This window comes from Schistocerca cancellata, chromosome 2 (genome assembly GCF_023864275.1).
Source record: "Schistocerca cancellata isolate TAMUIC-IGC-003103 chromosome 2, iqSchCanc2.1, whole genome shotgun sequence".
NCBI classification, from domain to species: Eukaryota; Metazoa; Arthropoda; class Insecta; order Orthoptera; family Acrididae; genus Schistocerca; species Schistocerca cancellata.
This window is the reverse complement of record NC_064627.1, coordinates 28,447,852-28,469,271: the sequence shown is the minus strand read 5'-3', so window position 1 is coordinate 28,469,271 and position 21,420 is coordinate 28,447,852. Positions and strand designations below refer to the sequence as shown.

At 43.3% G+C, this 21,420-nt stretch overlaps 1 long non-coding RNA gene across 1 annotated transcript in view; it reads right to left on the bottom strand.

The window, feature by feature from the left end:
* Positions 1-2,624: 2,624 nt before the first annotated feature.
* The window catches only part of LOC126143666 (uncharacterized), a 35,642-nt gene continuing 16,846 nt past the window's right edge, over positions 2,625-21,420 (bottom strand). Inside the window, exon 3 of the long non-coding RNA XR_007529751.1 lies at positions 2,625-3,106. This is a non-coding gene — a long non-coding RNA (uncharacterized LOC126143666). The remainder of the gene's footprint in view (positions 3,107-21,420) is intronic.

Genomic DNA, 21,420 nt, shown 5'->3' with positions numbered 1-21,420 from the left:
ATCCGGAAAGTACGTCGTTAGTTTCTGAATCTACCATACATATATCCCTTCAACACTGAACTTAAAAATGTGCGCTTCTGTCACTGAAAACCCTGATATAGAATTTATTCTATTATGTTAAAGTATTATTATCTTTCACTTTCAATGAACAGAACACAGACTTCGGCAAGCTACGTTACACGACAGAGGGGTATCACGTGAAGAGAATTACGCAAATGAATTGTAACTGTTATACAGTGTACACTTATCCGTCAGCGCTACTGTTCCGTAAATCTTTGGTAGAACTAATTTGACTTTTATCGCGACAGTAGATACTTATTGTCCTGGTGAAATAAATGGTAACCCAAAATACAAACGACAAAAATGACAACTTGATGGGTATTAGAGCTCAACTTGGTGTCCTCTGAAGATGTAGATGTACGCTCACTCGTGTATCCTTGGTGACTACACGCCACTAAGCGTTACGCCTCGCCAGGCCTGTCGACACCGACATTGGACTGTTGATGACTGGAAACATGTTGCCTGATCGGACGAGTCTCGTCTCAAATTGCATAGAGTGGGTAGACGTGTACGGGTATGGAGACAACCTCAAGCATCCATGGACGCTGCGTGTCAGTAAAGGACTGTTAAAGGTGGCGGAGTGTCAGTAATGGTGTGGTACATGTGCAGTTGGAGTTCTATGAGACTCCTGATACGTCCAGATACGACTCTGTCGCCGGCCGATGTGGCCGAGCGGTTCTAGGCGCTTCACTTCGGAACCGCGCGACTGCTACGGTCGCAGGTTCGAATCCTGCCTGGGGCATGGATGTGTGTGATGTCCTTAGGTTAGTTAGGTTTAAGTAGTTCTAAGTCTAGGGGACTGATGACCATAGATGTTAAGTCCCATAGTGCTCATCTGAACGACTCTGTCAGGTGACACATACGTAAGCATCCTATCTGATTACCTGCCTCCATTCACGTTGATTGTGCATTCCGACGGATTTAGGCAATTCCAGCAGGACAATGCTATAACCCACACGTCAAGAATTGTTACGGAGCGGTTCCAGGAATACTCTTCTGAGGTTAATCACTTGCTCTGGCCACCAAATTCCGCAGACATGAACATTATTGAGCATATTTGGGATGCCTTGCAAAATGCTGTTCAGAATAGATCTCCACCCCCTCTTACTCTTACGGAGTTATGGACCGCCCTGCAGGATTCATGGTGTGAATTCCCTTCATTACTACAGAAGACACTCGTCGAGTCCATGCAACGTCGTATTGCGGCGCTTCTACGTGATCGCGGTGGCCCTACACGATATTAGACAGGTGTATCAGTTTCTTTGGCTATTCACTATATGTGCTGCAGGACTACTGTTCCCATTTTTGCATTGATTGTACTCACTGGAAAGATATAACGCTGTGTTTTTTTGCTGACATCCGTGAGATTTAAGCCACAGTGTTTCTTAGGGAGTGTCAAAGCGTCACACTTCACTTTGAAGACGTGACCACGGCTCACAAAGTGTCGTAGTGCAGACGTGACGCGCTTGCTCATGGTTACCACTAGACCACGAGCAGCAGAAACAAGTTGTAGATGCCTCGAGTACTATAGCAACATGTCATTATCAACTCGTATGGGTATTGGCATTATTGTCAGATAAACGTTTGACTCGTGCTGGGACAGTTTACTGAGGTGTGGCGGTGTTGTGTGTTGCAGCAAGGAAGGAAAGACGCGGCCCCGTGTGGAAGGTGTGAGGCCGGTGGCCCTACTTGCTCCTGCTGCTCGCTTTCCTCGGCTTCTTCAACGTGCACGCGCTGCGCGTCAACCTCAGGGTCGCCATCGTCACCCCGACCGCCTGTCGCAACATCACGCTCGACAGCGGCGCTGTCACCCACGTAACGCGCATGCCCATGCTCCACCAACTCTAATCTCCTGTCTTCACTCACGTTTCACTGTTAACTACGCCGTCTGTGTTCTGTACACAAGCAGAGACTACGTAGCCTGTTTCTGGTTCAGAGATCGAATGTGAATGTTGCTTATTTGTGAGAAGAATGCGTAATGTCTCGTTTAAAAAGGAGAAACGACCATTGGAAGTCAGCATCGAAGGGATCGTGGCCTGTCGCTACGAAGTTTGCTCTTCACGCTGTCTCGATCCGACGACTATCGTGACATGGATGGGTTATATGGGTGTGGGAGGCCAATTCTCAACGCCGTGCAGGGTATTAACAGCCCCACATAACTAGCGCCCGAGAGGCTCGACATATCGTTTGCTCGGCCGTGCAGAATCATACTACCATGCCATGTACCCTAAGTAAGAGAGTGGGGTTGGGAAGAAACGACATTCCGTACAAGGTGATTAGTGAATGACTTATTGTGGATTTCCTTTTACCCCAGACAGTCACGGGGTATGACACCATCATAACCGGTTTCGGCCTACATTGACCGTCTTCAGATACCACAGTAGGAAAAACGTCTAAGGAATATCTTAAAACCTGTAAAACAACTGCCAGTTATACTAGTGAGTTAAGTAAAGTAAGTTTAAGCCATAGTTTTTGTACAAGGGACACTTAGAAATGTGAATAAAAAAATGTTTTCAGTCTATTCACTTCAAAAGAGAAAAATACTTTATTCATATATAGTTGCTTTGTTTACATAAATACTCAAACAAAATTCTGATAAGAGTATATTTACAAATTAGGCAGTCATCAAAAATAGACGCTCCTATAATCCTGTTCCCTAGAGCTAAGAAAATTTTAATTTTCTTATTTGGTGTACTGTATTTCTTCTTGCTAGTTTTAGAAATCTTTTAGATATTTTCTAAAGCTATAATTTCAGTCACTCTGCGTAAAATTAAGAATAGTATGTTTTAAGTAACTTTTATGCCCTTCAGCGTCAATACGTCAGCAGTGGGGTTGTTTATCATACAGTATCTTTCACAGATACCGGTAATGTTAAGTATTCCACTGCCACAGTTTCTTATGTTCTTGCAGCCGAGGGAAACGTGGCGTGTAAGCGGATATGAGCCTGTATACTTGGATGTAGAAGACCTCTCCCTGCAGGGGAAGAAGTCAGCTTGTTGCATGCGTAGCCACGGCCTCTGTCGTAACGCCTTGTATGACAGGATTTCTGAAAGTATACAAAGCACAACATTGTTAGAAAAGGTGTCAAGTGATGGACAAATACGTTTAAAACATTTTTATACGTGACTGATAACATGTTACAGACACTAAACTAAAATGAAAGGAAGAATATGTCAGGTGTGTACTGTTTTCTGTTATTTATGTAACAAATGTATATGCAGTGACTAGAGCTGCTGTCTAACAAAACTATAGTTCGATAGCCATATAAATAATTACTTTTGATGCAAGTATGGCTTACATGCACAAAGAATAAAATCTATACAATTAATGATGCTATTTTTACTCAGTACAGCACTCTTCATCATGATCAAATGGAAGAGTTTCCTGCTGTTATTGATAAGTGTGAGAGTTGTTTATGAATAACAGAGATGTGTTTTACATAAGCTCAACAAAGTATTGTAGCGATGTCTTATATGTTTTTGTTTTGCATTTCTTTTTTCAGTTGTAGCTGTTTTATTTGAACTTCATCTTCCTTATGTCTCACATTACACATCAGCATTTGTCCAATAAAGTTTGAAATTTTCTGCAAATACTGTTTATTTTTAATTAACAGACCAGACAATTATGTGGAATCAAATTTTTCCGTAGGTTTCAGAGCCCTTCATATATTCTCTCTCTGTTCGTAAATGGCTCACCGCTTCTCGAAGAATGTACAGTAGTAAGAGACAGATTCAATATGCAAATAAAGCGATGGTAACTACGTAACGCCCTGCATGTATGCAACACATCTAATGTACAAGTAATATGGTTACAATATTATCTGATCAAAACTAGAAGGAAAACTACCGTACCGTGTACTTATTTATAATAGTATATGGAAGCGTATGATACTTTTATATCAGTAATATTGATCAAAGTAAATGACAGTGCTGAAGTTTATGTTCCTATCTGCCTTTAGCTAACCTCATTTACATGCTAAAGAAAACTTCTGTTTCTAATAGAATTATATGACGATAGTGGCAAATTCGTCAGCTCATATGACATCATTCGAAAATTGCATTTCTAGTCTCGCACTGACGATGACAGAAGTTCTGAGGGTGCAAAATGCAGACTGGCGATATCATGCAATTGATTTATGAAAAGTTATAATATAAATTTAAGTGTTAGGAAGTTTTCTGAAGGTATTTGCCTGTAGTGTAGGCTTTTAAGGAAATGAAACGTTGACCATAAGCAGTTCCGACCTTGGTCAACTTTAACCATGACAAACGTCCTCGTTTAACTTTAACTGAGGTTACTGTAGTCAGTTTTTATGTTGGCTAGGATTAAATTGCGACATAACAGCGTCGCAGTCGGCCCTAAGAGTGGGAAATGAAAAAACGAGGTGAGGGTCTGCTCAAGGGATTTTGATGCCCCGGGGGAAAGTTTCAAGAGCCCCCCCTTCCCAAATTTCTGCTCCACCCTCCGCACCATCCTTTGTTTTCAGATACAGTCAGCCTTTTTCACAATGTTATCCGTCCTTAATGTCTTATTTTCAGGTATCACTCTTACTCATACGTTTTCTGGCTCGAGTACCTCCTTAAGACCACAGACAGGTATAGTGGCATCATTCGGTAAAACAGAATGTAAACGTTTATAGTGTAATACATATTAAATTGTAGCTCCAAAATTGTTTTGTCTCTCACCGTGAACACGAATAAAACCTGATCAGTTTTTCTAGTTCTCTTAGCAGAGATGAGTGTGCGATGTGGAGGTACAGCCACCATGACCACTACGGGGAGAGTAATGGCGAGTACAGACCTGGCAGTACTTCCAATGCTCAAGGTTTACACTTCGTATGGATAGCCTCTTCTGCTCCTTCCCCTACAACCTCAGTCCACTCCACCATGGCTATTAGATTTTCATCTCCCTTTACGTACTGTATTACCCTTTCTATATCTTCATATACTTTTTCTATATCTTCATCTCTAGCTTGCGACGTCGGCAAGTACACCTGAACTATCGTTGTCGGTGTTGGTTTGCTGTCAATTCCCTTAAGAACAACCCTATCACTGAACTGTTCACAGTAACACACCCCCTGCCCTACCTTCCTATTCATAAGGAATCCTACTCCCGTTGTACCATTTTCTGCTTTTGTTGATATTATCCTATACTCATCTGACCAGAAACCCTTGTCTTCTTTCCATTTCACTTCACTGACCCCTACTACATCTACAATGAGACTCTGCGTTTCCCTTTCCAGATTTTCTAGCTTCCCTGCCACGTTCACGCTTCTGACATCCCTCGCCGCGTCACGTAGAACAGCATCCCGCAGTAGGTTATTCAATCTCTTCCTCATGGTCACCTTCCCTCTGGCAGTCCCTTCCCGCAGACACGAACAGAGTGTTTATTCCCGAATCTTTTGCCAACAGAGAGGCCATGACACTTTTTCAATTACAAACCAATGTCCTGTGGAAACACATTACGTGTCTTTAATGCAGTGGTTTACATTCCATTCTGCATTCTTGTGCCATCGATCATCGCTGATTCTTTTGCCTTTGGGGGCAGTTTCGGATCACAATGACAAGAGGATGCCATGAACCTTAATCCGCTCCTCCACCCTCTTTGATAACGCCTTTGCCAGAATGAGGGTGACTCCTTATGGCGGAAGCCGTCGGCCGCCAATGCTGGTTATGAACTAAAATTTAACCACTGGTGGTTTCTGAACCCAGGACCGAGGACATTTTCATTACTAATCAAAGATGCTACCCCTTTTTAATGGCTTTTGTTTTTTTTTAGTTTATTTTACTGCACTTTTTGTTTTTGCCGTTTTTCGTAAGAACGTTTTCATTTTCTTTTATTTATTTATATATTTATAAAGTTTAGTATTGGAGGGCAGCGTGGAGGGTAAAAATCGTAGAGGGAGACCAAGAGATGAATACACTAAGCAGATTCAGACGGACGTAGGCTGCAGTACTTACCGGGAGATGAAGTAGCTTGCACAGGATAGAGTAGGATGGAGAGCTGCATCAAACCAGTCTCAGGACTGAACACCACAACAACAGCAACATATTTTTATGTTTTTCATTTTTTTAACGTTTTTTATTAAATTTGTCTATATACAAGAATTCAACGAGTCGCTAGCGCCTTTCGATTGACAGAAGATCCAAACGTGTCTTCTCGAAACTTTAATGGAGATTCCGTTTGTAGTGCGTTCAGAACATCATGTCGGCAAAATAGGACCAGCATCACATCGCTTGGACGTTCCAGCTGGAAGGCGGGTCATGAAAGGCGCTCCGTAGAAAATTTGAAAGGGACTGCTTGTATCTGGGGTTGCGAACAAGTGCACAGTGTCGATCGATAAGATAATTCCAATTACCTAATCCTGATTTTTCATTGGGGCCATGAAGGTGGCGAACCGTATGACCGGCTATCCAGTTCTGAGTGTTAGTTTTTGTTGCAGAGTAATGAATCACATCCGGAAGCAAAAGGGTCAGGAAAGTGATCTGAGCAGGTGTCTGTCGGGCAAGGAAAGCCAAGATACACCGCGCGAGCCTCCACACGTCTGAGGACGGACCACACGAGAATCAGTGGGCGTCTGCGTCTTCTACATCCCTAGACCCGGGTGGTTATAGGAGAATATGGGCTTCGGACAAGGAATGAAAGAGGAGGAAGACTGAATTCTAGAATAAATTTCAGCTAGTAATAGTAAGAATCACAAGAGGAAATGGTATACTTGGAAAAGGCCGGGTAATATGGGATTATTTCAGGGAGATTACGTCATGGCTAGACAGAGATTCCGAAATCAGATACTGCATTGTAAGACATACCCAGGAGCAGATATTGACCCAGATCACAATGTAGTAGTGATGAAGACCTGGATGAAGTTTAATAGTCAGAAAAAATCAATAGGCAATGAAGTTGGATACAGAAGTACGAAGGAACGACGAGGTACGCTCGAGGTTCTCTACGGCTGTAGATACAGCAATAAGGAATAGCTCAGGAATGAATAGTGCAGTCACACAACTTAGAAAGAAAGACTTATGTACAAAGAAGGTAACTGCAAAGAAACCACGTAACAGAAGAAATACTTCAGCTAATCAAAAAAGAAGAAGGTTCCAAACTGTTTGAGGATATTCAGGAATACAGGAATACCTGTCGCTTAAGAATGAAATAGATAAGAAGTGCAGGAAGCTAAGACGAAACTGCTTCATGAAAAATGTCAAAAAATCGAAAAAGATGTGTGATTGTCGGAAGAACTGACTCAGCATACAGGAAAGTCAAAACAACCTTCGGTGAAATTAAAAGCAAGGGTGATAACATTAAGAGTGCAACGGGAATTCCACTGTTAAATGCAGAGGACAGGAGGGATGGGTGAAATAAGTACACTGAATGTCTCTATAAGTGGGAAGATATGTCTGATGAGATAGAAGATCAAACAGGATTCGATTTACAAGGGATGGGGAATCCCGTATTAGAAGACAGATTTGGAGGACTTAAAATCAAATAAGGCAGAAGGGATAGCTAACATTCCATCAGAATTTCTAAAATCATTGGGGGAAATGTGAACAAAGTGACTATCCACATTGATGTATAGAATGTATGAGTCTGGCGACACACCATCTGACATTCGTAAGAATATCATCAACACAACCCGGAAGACTGCAAGAGCTGACAAGAGCGAGAATTATCGCACAATCAGCTTAACAGATCATGCGACCAAGTTGCTGACAAGAAAAATTTACAGAAGAATGGAAAAAAATTGAGGATGTCCTAGATGACGATCAGTTTGGCTTTAGAAAGGCAAAGGCGCAGGAGAGGCTATTCTGACGCTGAGGTTGATAATGGAAACAAGACTAAAGAAAAATCAAGGCACGTTTATAGGATTTGTCGTCCTGAAAAAAACGTTCGACAATGTAAAATGGTGCAAAATGTTCGAAATTCTGAGAGAAATAGGGCGAAAGCTATAGATAGACACGGGTAACATACAGTATGTACAAGATCCAGGAAGGGATAATAAGAGTGGACTGACAAGAATGAACTGCTAGGATTAAAAAGGGTGTAGGACAGAGTCGTAGACTTTCGCCCCTACTGTTCAATCTGTACATCTAAGGTGAAATGATAGAAATAAAAGAAAGATTCGGGAGTGGGATTAAAATTCAAGGTAAAAGGATATCAGTGATACGATTCGATGATGACGTTGCTATTGTGAGGGAAAGTGAAGAAGAATTACATGTTCTGGTGAATGGAATGAACAGTCTAATGAGTTCAGAATACGGATTGAGAGTAAGTGGAAGAAATTCTAGAGTTATGGAAAGCAGCAGAAATTGTAAGAGCGACAATTGAACATCGGAACTGATGGTCACGATGTGGATAAAGTTAAGGAATTCTGCTACCTAGCCAGCAAAATAACTAATGACAGACGGAGCAAGGAGGACATTAAAACTAGAACAGCACTGGCCAAAAGGGCATTGCTGGCTAAGAGAAGTCTTCTGGTGTCAAACACGACCCATAATCTGAGGAAGAAATTTCTAAGGATGTACGTTTGGAGCACAGAATTGTACGGTAGTGAAAGATGGACTTTGGGAAAACCGGAACAGAAGAGAATCGAAGAAATGTGGTGCCCCAGGCGCATGTTGAAAATTAGGTGGACTGATAAGGTACAGAATGAGGAGGTTCTGCGCAGAGTCGGAGATGAAAGGAAAATATGGAAAACACTGAAAAGATGAGGGGACAGGATGATAAGGACATCTGTTAAGACATCAGGGAATAACTTCCATTATAGTAGAGGGAGCTGTAGAGGAAGAAAGAGGAATAGATCCAGTAAATAACAGAGGACGTGGGTTGCAGTGCAACTCTGAGATGAAGAGGTTGGTGCAAGACAGGAATTCATGGCGAGCCACATCAAATTAGTCAAATGACTGATGGAAAAAAAAAACATCGGTTGCTTGCTCTGGCGTAAACAACGTACGAGAGAGGCACGTTTCGTGAGAACGCGTATTTACATAGAGGTTTATTCTCACATGCGATACTTGGTCGTAGCACACCACAGAGAGAAAGAAACGAACGCATCGCTGTTTAGTGCGTACTGGATGACTCTCACTGCAGTTGTGATCAACGGATGATCGTATACGCTAGCAGGAGTTGAAAAGCGAAGAAACGATTCGAATTAAGCCAACGAATTCCGAGCAGAGTTATGGGACTAGTCTGAGGAAACAAGAAAAATTAACCAGACTGTACTATGTGAAACAGCACCTCTAACAATGGGCATCTGTCAGACAAAGCAAATGTAGGCCTGCCATACAATTGGTCTGTATTAAGTAAACGAACGAAAATGCAAGACATATGTAAAGAAATCAAAACTAAAATTAAAGATTAACAAACGTTTACTCACTAGTGCACATCCATTAATTACGTGAGACCAAAATGGGGGAGGGGACCGGGAAAATCACACGAAATATCATTTAAAGGAAAGTGTGGTGGGAGTGTGGGAGGTGTTGGACAAATGAGAGTCTCATAATAACTTCTAATAGAATATACATTTTTGTAACATACACTCCTGGAAATGGAAAAAAGAACACATTGACACCGGTGTGTCAGACCCACCATACTTGCTCCGGACACTGCGAGAGGGCTGTACAAGCAATGATCACACGCACGGCACAGCGGACACACCAGGAACCGCGGTGTTGGCCGTCGAATGGCGCTAGCTGCGCAGCATTTGTGCACCGCCGCCGTCAGTGTCAGCCAGTTTGCCGTGGCATACGGAGCTCCATCGCAGTCTTTAACACTGGTAGCATGCCGCGACAGCGTGGACGTGAACCGTATGTGCAGTTGACGGACTTTGAGCGAGGGCGTATAGTGGGCATGCGGGAGGCCGGGTGGACGTACCGCCGAATTGCTCAACACGTGGGGCGTGAGGTCTCCACAGTACATCGATGTTGTCGCCAGTGGTCGGCGGAAGGTGCACGTGCCCGTCGACCTTGGACCGGACCGCAGCTACGCACGGATGCACACCAAGACCGTAGGATCCTACGCAGTGCCGTAGGGGACCGCACCGCCACTTCCCAGCAAATTAGGGACACTGTTCCTCCTGGGGTATCGGCGAGGACCATTCGCAACCGTCTCCATGAAGCTGGGCTACGGTCCCGCACACCGTTAGGCCGTCTTCCGCTCCCGCCCCAACATCGTGCAGCCCGCCTCCAGTGGTGTCGCGACAGGCGTGAATGGAAGGACGAATGGAGACGTGTCGTCTTCAGCGATGAGAGTCGCTTCTTCCTTGGTGCCAATGATGGTCGTACGCGTGTTTGGCGCCGTGCAGGTGAGCGCCACAATCAGGACTGCATACGACCGAGGCACACAGGGCCAACACCCGGCATCATGGTGTGGGGAGCGATCTCCTACACTGGCCGTACACCACTGGTGATCGTCGAGGGGACACTGAATAGTGCACGGTACATCCAAACCGTCATCGAACCCATCGTTCTACCATTCCTAGACCGGCAAGGGAACTTGCTGTTCCAACAGGACAATGCACGTCCGCATGTATCCCGTGCCACCCAACGTGCTCTAGAAGGTGTAAGTCAACTACCCTGGCCAGCAAGATCTCCGGATCTGTCCCCCATTGAGCATGTTTGGGACCGGATGAAGCGTCGTCTCACGCGGTCTGCACGTCCAGAACGAACGCTGGTCCAACTGAGGCGCCAGGTGGAAATGGCATGGCAAGCCGTTCCACAGGACTACATCCAGCATCTCTACGATCGTCTCCATGGGAGAATAGCAGCCTGCATTGCTGCGAAAGGTGGATATACACTGTACTAGTGCCGACATTGTGCATGCTCTGTTGCCTGTGTCTATGTGCCTGTGGTTCTGTCAGTGTGATCATGTGATGTATCTGACCCCAGGAATGTGTCAATAAAGTGTCCCCTTCCTGGGACAATGAATTCACGGTGTTCTTATTTCAATTTCCAGGAGTGTATAACTTTTTATGTTATAAAATTAATCCCGAACCTTGACGATATTAAGGTGCCCACAAGTCTTCATAGAGAATCTGAAGTGAACAGTATGCTTTGCACACGTGCACGCCCAGGATTTCACTATCAGAAACGTGCTGCGCAAGCGTCACAACTCATATGCAGAGTGCCTGCCACGCTGGTCGAAACCGTTGCTTGTCAGTCAGTTGTCAGCCGTGATATTCTGCAGACAGATCGACAAATCGATACACATACGAGTAGCAAGCTAATCGTTTGTAGAAGGAATCTAAGCTGAAGTTCATCGACAAGGATTCTGTTAGTGATCGTATAAATAAGAGATTCAAAGCTTCATAATAGTACGGTTCAAACGAAGAAACAAACACTGCTGTCATTCGTCTGCAAAGTAAGTAAAGGTTCAGTGACATTTACCGTATATAATATACCAATAAAAGTTTAGTTTTTTAGAGATACCTTAAAAGTCTCATACATTTTTCGTGGAGCCCTTTGTTCTGTCTCTGTCTATCTATCAGGGATGCCATGTTTAAAATAAAGCATTTTTAATCGCTCTTTAAAAACAATGTTTAATACCCTTTCAAAATAAAGATTTTTTATTCAAGTGCTTTAATCAATATTTAAAACAAATAAAATAATTTCGTTTTTACGTACTTTTTCCCGACTTCGGAGTAAACCTCACACGATGAAGATGGTCCCCCTACACCTCACCAATGTGAGGGAGTCCAGATTAAAAGAAGACCCTCACTTAACTTACAGACATCCCTTTTCCTTACGTTACAGATATTTTTCCTGCTTCGGCATCAGCGAACTCCTGTATGACGTCGTTCAAATTGGAACACTCAGCTAGCTCTTGTTCGAACGACACCGTAGACAGACCCAAACTTATGGCTGGCACATTGCTGACATCAGGTACGTTTTAGTCAGTTGAAGCTTCGACAAACTTTTTTCTTTACTTACCCCGGTAGCGTAAACTAAATTCGTAAGTCTAAACTTATTCCGTGCGCAAAGCGACACTCCTTTATGAGTTTCTAAGGTTCAGTTGATGTGCTATGAAGGTTTTCCAACGTTGACACCCATTTAAGTTATCTTTAAAATCGATGAGATTGATGTCGTTAGCCTGTCCATGACTAAAGCTGCCCCACAGTATGGAACCCTGCTTGCTTAGAACCTCAGGTGACATGTCATTAATTTTAATAATGTCGTAAGACAACAAAGGGCTCATTGTAACTTTTAAGCTACTGAGGTCTGTTACTACAACTACGTGATTGCTATTCACAATTAAGTACTGGCAGAGGGTTCAGTGAACCACCTTCAAGCTTTCTCTCTACCGTTCCGCTCTCGAACGGCGCGCGGGAAAAAGGAGTACTTAAATTTTTCTGTGCAAGCCCTGATTTCTCTTATTTTATCGTGATGATCATTTCTCCCTAAGTAGGTGGGCGCCAACAGAATATTTTCGCAATCGGAGGAGGAAAGTGGTGATTGAAATTTCACGAGAAGATCCCGTCGTAACGAAAAAGGCCTTTGTTTTAATGATTGCCACTCCAATTCCCGTGTCATGCCTGTGGCACTATCTCCCCTACTTCGCGATAATACAAAACGGGCTGTATTTCTTTGTACTTTTTCGATGTCATCAGTCAGTCCCATCTGATGCGGATACTACACCGCACATCAGTTTTCCTGAATAGGGTGGACAAGCGTGGTGTATATAGTCTCTTCAGTACACCTGTTGCACCTTCTAAATGTTCTGCCAATGAATCGCAGTCTTTGGTGGGTCTATCCACAACATTATCTATGTGATCGTTCCAATTTAGGGTATTTGTAATTGCAATCCCTAAGTATTTAGTTGAATTTACAACCTTCAGATTTGTGGGACTTATCGCTCAATCGAAATTTAGCGGATTTCTTTAACTACTCATGTGGATAACTTCACACTTTTCTTTATTCAGGGTCAATTGCCACTTTTCGCACCACACAGATATCTTACCTAAATCATTTTGCAATTCGTTTTGGTCATCTGATGACTTTACAAGACGGTAAATGACAGCACCATCTGCAAACAATCTGAGACGGCTACTGTGATTGTCTCCTCTGTCGTTAATATAGATAAGGAACAGTAGAGGACCTATAACACTTCCTTGGGGAACTCCGGATGTTATTTCTGTTTTACTCCATAACCTTTCGTCTATTACTACGGACTGTGACCTTTCTGACAGGAAATCACGGATCCAATCGCACATCTGAGGCGATATTCCATAGCCACGCTGTTTGATTAGAAGACGCTTGTGAGGAACGGTGTCGAAAGCCTTCTAGAAATCTAAAAATATGGAATCAATTTGACATCTCCTGTCGATAGCACTCAGTACGTCATGAGTATAAAGAGCTATTTGTGTTTCGCAAGAACGATATTTTCTGAATTCGTGCTGACTACGTGTCAATAAATCGTTTTCTTCGAGGTACTGCATAGCGTTGGAATACAGTATATGTTCCAAAATACTACTGCAAATCGACGTTAGTGATATGGGCCTCTAACTCAACGGATTACTCCTACTCCCCGTTTTGGGTATTGGTGTGACCTGAGCAATTTTCCACTCTTTAGGTAAGGATCTTTCTGTGAGCGAGCGGTTGTATATAATTGCTAAATATGGAGCTCCTGTATCAGCATACCCTGGCAGTAACCTGAGTAGTATACTATCTGGACCGGAAGCCTTGCTTTCATTAAGTGATTTAAGCAGCTTTGCGATACCGAGAATATCTATTCCTATGTTTCTCATCTTGGCAGTCGTTCTTGATTGGAATTCAGGAATATTCACTTCGTCTTCTTTGGTGAAGCAGTTCCGGAAAATCGTGTTCAATAACTCTGCTTTAGTGGCACTGTCATCAGTGACTTCACCGCTGTTATCGCGCAGTGAAGGTATTGATAGGGTCTTGCCACTGGTGTGCTTTATGTATGACCAGAATCTGTTTGGGTTTTCTGACAGATTTCGAGACAGAGTTTCGTTGTGGAAATTATTGAAAGCAACTCGCAATTGAAATAGCCACTATATTTATTTATTTAACCTGGAAAGATTATGACCATCAGGCCCTCTCTTACATATAACCAGGCATTCTACTTATTGTACTTTCAAATGTATTAGTAGACATGTTAAACTACATCTAGTACAAAAGGTGAAATAAACAATTACAAAGGCACACTTGGAAATATATATATACGATTTATATTCGTAGATGATAAGTACTGCCATAATTACACATTATGATAGAGACATATTTTAGATAGGAGTGCTAGCAGCAGGGAATCTGAGAGAGACTGACGGTGAAGGGAGGAGAAGATACTGACATGATGAAACATAATTAATGAAATATAAAGGAAAAGAAGATTGCGTGTCTAACAGAGATAGATGAAGAGGAAGAAGAGAAAAGAGCAAATAGGAGACACTACCTTTGTTATTTGACGGGAGGATTGGCCTTGTACATTAATTTTGAGGAAAACGTTATGAGGAAGATAGTAGGAAAGTAGGAAATGCTTCCACTTCTTCTTAAAAACAGCAGGGCATTGCATTTTGCGCAGAGTAAGGGGCAGTTTGTTCCAAAGGCGGACAGCAGCAACTGAGAAGGAGTTTGCAAGAGTTTTTGTTTTGTGAGTGGGCACAGTTAGGATACCAAATAACAGTGACCTCGTGTTTCTATTATGATGGCATTAAAAGTGTTTAATCTCTGAAGCAAGGTACTGGGGTGCTTGCGCGACGAGGAGCCAGTGAACTAGACATGGAGTGTGGTAGTCACGCAATTTGTCGTGCCGCAGCCACCCCAGTAGGAAGTATGAAGCACTAACATGATGAATGTTGCAGGTGTAACGCGCACAGGCATTCATGGTTAGTTTTAACTGTATTTTGTTTTCACCTCCTGTGAGAATAAGTTCCGCCATTTTTTGAGAGCATAGAGACAAGCGGACGTCTTCCGGCCCACTGCCCAGTTGAGATGTTCATCCAAGGTTACACCCAAGTTCTTTACTGTTTTCTAATATGGTATTGGAATACCACAGAGCAGAATAGAAGGCAGCCGTTCGCGAAAGTCTGAACTTATTCATTTCTGATGAGCTATTAAGATTACTTGTGTCTTCCTTGCATGTAGTTTAAGCCCCAGGTTTTTCGCCCATGTCACCACTAAAGACAGATCATCATTCATCTGAGCGATTGAGTGTTTATGTCTTCAGGTCTGACGCTTAGGTAGAGCTGGAGATCGTCGGCATAAAAATGATATATACAAGAGGACAGAACCGACGAAATATCATTGACATATAAGGAGAACAAAAGTGCTCCTAAGACTGATCCTTGTGGCACTTTTGAGGAGACATGTTTCCAGGAAGATTTTCCATTTTTGAAATCATTCCACAGCTTTCCTACGCTTACGTGATAACATCGGAAGGAGTTGGTTCAAATGGCTCTGAGCACTATGCGACTCAACTACTGTGGTCATAAGTCCCCTAGAACTTAGAACTACTTAAACCTAACTAACCTAAGGACAGCACACAACACCCAGCCATCACGAGGCAGAGAAAATCCCTGACCCCGCCGGGAATCGAACCCGGGAACCCGAGCGTGGTAAGCGAGAACGCTACCGCACGACCACGAGATGCGGCCTCGGAAGGAGTGCAGACTGTCTCTTAAACAGGTGTTAAGAAAATTTTTATCAGCTTCTTTTAAATGGATACACTTTGCGTTTCTTTTTGATGGTTGTAGGAGTTACCGTATTCATCCCAGCAGCTACTGCCTTGTGATCGCTAATCCCTGTATTCGTCACGATACTCACTAATTGTCCAGGATTATTTATTGCTAAGAGGTCAAGTATACTTTCACAACCATTTACGCTTCGAGTGGGATCATGAACTAATTGTTCAAAATAGTTTCCTGAGAAAGCATTCAGTACAATATCAGATGAAGTTTTATGCCTGCCACCGGCTTTAAACGTATAATTTTTCCAGCATATCGAGGGTAGATTGAAGTCACCACCGACCATAATTGTATGAGTGGGGTAAATATTTGAAATGAGACTCAAGGTTTTTTTTTTTTTTAATGTTCAGCAACTATATCTTCTGAGTAGGGGGTCGGTGAAGCGACCCAATTAATAGTGTAGTCCGATTTCAAGTATACCGTTTACCGATACTATTTCGCAGGAACTATCTATTTCAATTTCACTGCAAGGCAAACTACTTCAGACAGCAATAAATACACCACTACCAACTGTGTCTAGTCTGTCTTTTCTGAACACTGTTAGATTGTTAGAAAAAATTTCTGCCGAACCTATTTCCAGCTTTAGCCAGCTTTCTGTACCTATAACTATTTGAGCTTCAGTGCTTTTATTAGGGCTTGGAGATCTGGTTCTTTCCCAACACTGTTACGAGAAGTTACAACTACAGTACCGATCGTTTCTACAACTACCTTACTGTGTTTTACCTGCCCCCTTTCGGACGGACGCCTTTCCTGTAGTTCCCTGAGGCCCTTTAACCTATAAAACCGCCCAGTCCTTTCTACACAGCCCCCGCTAACCGTGTAGCCGCTTCCTGTGTGTAGTGGACTCCTGATCTATTTAGCGGAACCCGGAAACCCGCCACCTGATGGCGCAGTCAAGGAATCTGCAGTCTACACGGTCACAGAACCGCCTGAGCCCTCCATTCGGCTCTGCACCAAAGGACCACAGTCGTTTCTATCGACGATGCTGCAGCCTGGTAGTCTTTACCATTTCCGCTAGCTGCCCAAAATCAGGGAGAATCTCCTCTGATCCAAAGGGACATACGTCATTGGCACCGACATGAGCCACCACATACAGTTGGCTGCACCCTGTACTCTTCATGGCATCCGGAAGCAGCCTTTCCACATCCGGAATGACTCCCCCCCCGTCATGCACACAGCGTGCACACTGACTTCCTTCCCCTCCTTGGCAGCCATGTTCCTAATGGGTAGCATTATGCACCTAACATTGGAGCTCCCAACTACCAGCAAACTCACCTTCTGCGAACTCCCAGACTTTGTGGGACGAGAAGCTTCCTCTGCAACAGGGTGGACGACTGCATCTGGCTCAGAGACATCGTCAGCCACAGATGATGCCTGAATCCTGTTCGTCAAACGAACCGGGGAGACCCTACGATCGGCTCGTCGGAAAGTTTTTCGCTGCCTGCAAGACTTTTTAATGTTCTCCCACTCAACCACAGGTGAGGGGTCAACCTCAGTGTAGGGAGTACACGGGGCGGCCACAGCAGTGGACCGGTAGGAGGACACGTGAGACGTGCTCGACGTCTCTCGCATCCCCGCATCTGACCCCCCACAGCGACGCCCCTTGGCAGCAGCCTCAAGCTGTGTGACGGAAGCCAATGAAGCCTGGAGCTGTGAGCGAAGGGTCGCCAACTCAGCTCGCGTCTGTATACAGCAATCACACTTCCTACCTATTACTGCAGTCGCTCGCGTTTGAAGGCCATAAAAATATACAACAAACGAACGGTGTACTCGCCTTCTTAGCACAAGGAACACGAGGTGTTCTGGCACTGACTGCCTGTACGACAGTGAGAGAATACATTATGAGATCTAGGACTTTCAAGTAAAAATCCGTTTTGCAATGCATTTCTTGACCTTCAGTTTTAATATCTTCTGGCTGACGCTGGAACTGTTCCTTCTTCCATCTCATTATTATCGGCATTGTACCACCTATTGTCGGGTTTTCTGTTTCGAGTTCGTTTACCAGGTCATCAACGCGTAGTAGCTAATGAAGGAATTTTAGATCCTCGCGGTAGTACCACTGTCAATAGCTTTCGTTATATCTGTGCAAATATGTTGGACTATGGTAATACTTTGTTGGTTTTTGCAGACAACATTAATATGCAATACCTTACCACAACTGAACGAAGGGGTGTAAAATCCCAGATAAAGTTTCCCACACTGCCAGCCGCATGTGCAACCATTCTGTCCGTGTTTTCGTGTTCGCTCATTTCAACCAGTGCGTCATAGACCTCTCCTATGTTATACTTCAGAATGGCGACTGAGTCAGTCTTACGTTCCCAACTCAATGGCTTCAACATTAGGGCAGATATGTGACCGTTGAAGGCTCCCAGCGTAGAGTAGAAGCAGAAAATAAATCATAATTTTCTCGTCAGACTAATGAAAGGAACTGTATATTCCAACACGGTTGCAGCATAATTCACAACTATACTTAGGAAACGATTACTGCAGGGAACATAAAATGCCTCATGATTCGTATGTAAGATCTGCTTTTGTATTCGTACGTTCTCGTCCTTCATAGTAGAACCGTTATGATACCCTTCCTTTCTCATGTTGTCTAAAGGTATTTTCACATCCTCTAACCGCTTTGTGAGCCCAAAAACTGTGTATCTCTTAGAGGAACAAAGCCAAGAAAATGTTCACTAATATTTGTATCACAGGTGTCAACACCAGGAGAAATCACTTCGACGAAACACACTATGATCGTTATTTGCTCAATCCAGGAATATCTGGTGTACAGTGCCAAATGATACTGTAGTAGTTAAATGCTTTCAATAAAGACAATATTTATTTATAAATTATTGTGGGAGCACATGAACTGTTTCATTTTTCTCTTAATTTTTTCTACATGAACTGAATCAAATTTTCGAATTAATAGCTTGGGACCTACCGTGGCTAGGTAAATTCTCAGAAATGTACCGCCGTTTACTGTTACCACCCGAAGCGAGTAATATTTGAATGTCAGAAAAGACTTTGCAGCAGAAACAAAACCCGACATCTGCACTTTTTGAATACGCTAATTACTTTCAGTTAACAATTTCACCATTCCAAAAACGTTAATTTCTATTTGTAGAAGTAAAGTAAAGAGAAAGATTCATCCATAGGACAACTGCAAAGTTCCGTTATTTGTTTTGGAGGCCTCGTGATAACTGGGTGTTGTGTGATATCCTTAGGTTAGTTAGGTTTCAGTAGTTCTAAGTTTCAGGGGACTGATGACCATAGATGTTACGTCCCATAGTGCTCAGAGCCATTTGAACCACTTTGTTTTGGAGGAACTCTTATAACAAAGGCTGTATCAACAAAATCGTGTGTTTTGTCGGGCCGTTTTGCAGTATCAGACTGTGAGATGTGCAGTTTCTACACTCAGCTGAAACAGTTTCGGATTCCTTACAGAGCTCGCACTCCATATCCTACTTACCAAGTGGCGATGAAGGTCCATCTTCAACTGCCGAAGGCTTCCCCTGATTCATTTCAGCAACTGCATTCGCAGCTGAATCCTTTTGACCAGAACCTTCCTTAGTTTGAAAAAAAATATCCAACGAAAAATATCATTTTTTTATCTACTTTTTCTTCTTCAGCTCGTCTTTTCCTATATTGACTTCCAGAGAGAAGCTTCCTGCCGTCAGACATTGTGTTTACATCATTTGCACGTACCCTGATGAAAACACGTCACGTCACAGTCAGAAATCCTTTTCACATTAAACTACTAATATCTGCACAATGTCAGATGAATGAGCAAATGTTAAACTTCAACACGGTGTTTGCTCTGCTGTGGTCTTTACTGGGAAGTCTAAAACGAGTGATAAGAGCATTGGCAGAATGTTTTCAGCAGCATGACTATTGTTCGAGGCTAATAGACAGACATAAATTGTGTATGGCAAATGAAGTACGAGGGGGAGTTGGAAAATACGTTTCCCCTGTCGACTGTGAGCAGAGTTGTGTGATGTGGGTGAAAGACGACACGGCAGGTGCACGCGCACGTGCAAGACACCGATACACCATTGGGTAGAGGTCGACCGCGTTACCATGAATCTGGCAATGAGCTTCTGCTTCGGATTGTGACGGGGGATGAAACGTGGGTCCACCGTTACGCTCTCGAATCGAAGGCCACATCCATGGAGTGGAAACATCCGCCATCATCTGTCCGAAAGCAAAAGCACTCCGTCTGCAGGTAAAGTGCTACTCATCGTTTTCTGGGACGCCAAAGGAGTTTTGCTGCTGGATTTTTCTGAGGATGCAACTATCAATGCTGCGCGGTACTGTGACACTGTCGAAATTGAAAGAGATGATTCGTAAAAAGCGGACTGGCCGTCTCAGATCTGGTGTTCTGCTGTTGGATGACAATGCGAGACCACACACAGCGACTGCAACGCAAAACCATATTGCAAGTCTTGGTTGGGAGCGCCTACACCATCCGCCTTACAGTCCGGATCTGGCAGACTTCCATCTGTTTCCTGCTTTGAAGAAGACTCTCGGCGGAAGGTGCTTTTCCAGCAATGCTGACGTCAAACAAGACGTTCAACGCTTCTTTTGTATGCAACGCCCTGATTTTTTCCTGTAGGGTTTGTTAAGCTTATAAAGCGGTATGACAGATGTCTCAATGTACTTGGAAATTATGTAGAAAAATAAAGATTTGTCTTACCTTTAATGTCTCATTCTCTTTTTCTCCTTTCACAAACAACTCTGATCAAAGTTGACAGGAGAAACTTCTTTTCAAACTCCCCCACGTATGTGTCTAACAAGCACAGCACGTATAGACCTGTATCAGTCACATAAACGACAATTCGATCATTATGTCACACTTCACTCGCTGATTAATTATCAATTGCTGTCCATTAATAAACAGAGCAAGCCAACACTGTTTCTCTACAATGAATGTGTCAACCGTCGGCTGCTGGAAACCGGGAGAGTTGAGTTCGCATCACTGCCGTGGAGACTGCGTGGCAGTACCGAGACAACAGGTGTGACACGAGATCTGTACAGAAACCAGCACAGTTAAGTACAACGCTGCCGGCGGTACCGTCGGAGCTTCTAATGTACAAAGTGGAAAGTCCTAAGGCAGCTACTACCTTATACATAAATACTTTACTTTTGGGAAAAATGTGTGTAAATTGCCATTGCCTATTTAGTGTGGCCGTAGTACATAAAGGGAAAACGCCTGTGGACGGATATCGAGGAGTCCGTCCTGCCACGACCACGATTTACGGCTCACAACAAGCTGCTCTGAAAGCACTACCATTTATTGTAGAGAAAAGGGACAGTGAAATGCTTAATAAAGTTGTTGGATCACAAACAGTTTGAAATACGACGAAACTGGATTAACAGTTCCTGAAGCGGAGTTTAGCTGCTTCAGCTCCAAAATCTGGTTTTCCGTATGATCTCAGTATTAATGTGTATTGGTTATGGCTTCAACGCCGAGAGTGAACACTAATTATGGAACACATGAAAGGAAGTTAGAGATACAGCAGAAAAAATTAATTTTGACGAACGTGATAACAAGAAGAAGAATGTAAATGATATTAATGGCTGACCAAAAGTAGAGGGAGTGTTGGGGGAAGCATAAAATAAATCATTCCAAGTGTAAAGGCCGCTTGATAATGATGTGATGTCTGGGCTTAACAGACCTA